Here is a 2,536-nt window from a genome sequence, read left to right on the forward strand (position 1 = left end):
TTGGCTTCAATCCGTCTCGGCTGTAAGGAACTAAAATAAACTGAAAGAAGTTTTAATTTGAAGTAAGGATTTTGGTTTCCAGTTTGTTCATTCCCATCGGCAACACTGAGAATCTGCACTGTTTGGTCTAAGTCTCAAATGGAAATCTGTAGGGACACCACACTCCATTGTGAGGTACAGCCTTAAGAGATAGTGACTCAATTTAACTGCAGGACTGCATCTTCAGCACTGCCACAGTACTGCAGTGGAGCATCCACCTAGATTTTGTACTCAAGTGACTGGACTGGGATTTGAACACACAACCTTCTGAATGCAAGCCAAGATTGCTAACACCAAATCTCAATAAGCACCTGCACCATTGGCTGTGAAGAGCCTTGGGGTGTTCTGAGGGCATAAAGGGAAATGTACAAATCCAAGTCTCTCTTTTCTTTACAAAACCTGTTTCCGAGGTAGATGATGTATATTCTGCCTCAATTCACTGTATAGAGGATTACTTCAGATGTGCCAACTGGGGAAAAACGTGAAAGTTAAAATACAACAGCAGAAGTGACACACACTCCTCATTGATGCCCACCATCTCTTAGCTTGAGTCAAATTGCTTTTGTAGCTTAAAAAAGGATTAGTAGGAAAGAATTACCCATTAAGCCTTCAATTGCTACAGGAAGTGGGTGCAGAGGTGGGTACACGACCCTTGATATTTATGATTAACGCCCCGTGGCATTTCCATTCTAGAACTCAGAATTAAACAGTGCGTTCATGGTAAGGTGTCAGGATCTATTGCCAGTGTTTCAGTTTGTCATAGAGAATGCTGGACGGTTCTAAACAGCGAGGGTTGCCGGCTTGCCAGAGTTATCCCCAAGTCTCCAGAATTTGAAGACTAGGCTCCAGCTACGATCAGTGTCCAGGAGGAAAGCTACAGGGGAGTTAAGCAAAATTGAACTTTTATGAAATATTAGAAATGGCTGTGGGTATACAGTTTCATGAAGATTAATTCCATTGGGTGACAAAGAGCCTGTTCCCTTTCCAATTGGCTACGGGAAAGTAGTGGATGCCTAGAGTCTGGGCCATTGGAGAGAATATGGGGGAGGGGGCATTCAGATCAGAAACCTCCAGGAATACACCCTGCCAGAGTTTCTCACTCTTATTTTATAATTAATTAATGGGGATGTGGGTGTTGTTAGCTGGGCTAGCATTTATTATTCATCCCTAATTACCCTTGAATTGAGTGTCTTGCTTGGTGATTTGAGAGGGTATTTATGAGTCAATCGCATTGATGTGGGTCTGGAGTCACATGGAGGGCAGGCCGGGGTAAGGACAGCAGATTTCCTTTCCGAAAGGACATTAGCGAACCTGATGGTGGCACAGTGCTGCTTCACAGCGCCAGGCGTGAATCGTGAATTAACCTGTGATTACCCCTCTCTCCAGTCACTCCGCCTGGACCTGTAAAGAGTCAATTACCTGCTAGCACAGGGCTAAATCATTGGCTTTTAAAGCAGACCAAGGCAGGCCAGCAGCACGGTTCAATTCCTGTACCAGCCTCCCTGAACAGGCGCCGGAATGTAGCGACTAGGGGCTTTTCACAGTAACTTCATTTGAAGCCTACTTGTGACAATAAGCGATTTTCATTTCATTTCAAAGACTCGCATTCAAAGTATCGTGTTGCATCTTTGACTTTGTCTATATATGCGTTCCTGGAACCCACCTCTTCATTCAGCTGAGGAAGGAGCTGCGCTCCAAAAGCTAGTGATTCGAAACAAACCTGTTGGACGTCTAACTGTGCCCCACCCCAGTCCAACGCCGGCATCTCCACATCAGTACTGCACACCAGCACAGAATTTTTTCAGTGTCTGAGGAGCTGTGAATAGTACTGAACCCTGCAATCATCAGCGGGTTTCCCCACTTCTGACCTCGTGATAGAGGGAAGGTCGGTGATGAAGCAGCTGAAGATAGCTGGACCTCAGATATTACCCTGAAGGACGCCTGCAGCAATGTCCTGGGGTTAAGATAGTTGGCTTCTGTAATATTTCCCATTCACCAGTTCGGGAGATAACAACTGCAACGTTTATTTACATATAACTACAATGCTGAGGTTTGCGGCCCTGTAGCTGCGGGTCAGCTTCCAGGACTGAACTGATACAGAAACCTGCGCTGCTAACGTCATCCCCCACCCTGGTCCCTGATTGGTTAGCTGGGTCACGTGACTCGCTCGGCAGATCATCCCTCAAAGGGGACAAACACCACATCCCTCCCTCTCGAAGTTCTTTTATGCTTCGATAATAATTAAGTTACTTAGTCCAAAATAATTTGAACATTAAACGCCTGCAATCAGTCCACCATAAAGGAGTCGGGTGATTTGCGATTCCTAGTGGAGCGTCCTAACTCCTGGGTCAGGGGTGCTTCCAAAGGGGGTGCTTTCTGCAGAAACCACCATACCCGGCACGTCCTCAGGTACTGGTAACTCAGCTTCATCCGTTTCCATGGGGACGACAGACTCGCCTGTCACAGGCTGGCTCGGTGATCCACTACTTGGATAGTC

This window comes from Scyliorhinus canicula, chromosome 7, assembly GCF_902713615.1.
Source record: "Scyliorhinus canicula chromosome 7, sScyCan1.1, whole genome shotgun sequence".
NCBI lineage: Eukaryota > Metazoa > Chordata > Chondrichthyes > Carcharhiniformes > Scyliorhinidae > Scyliorhinus > Scyliorhinus canicula.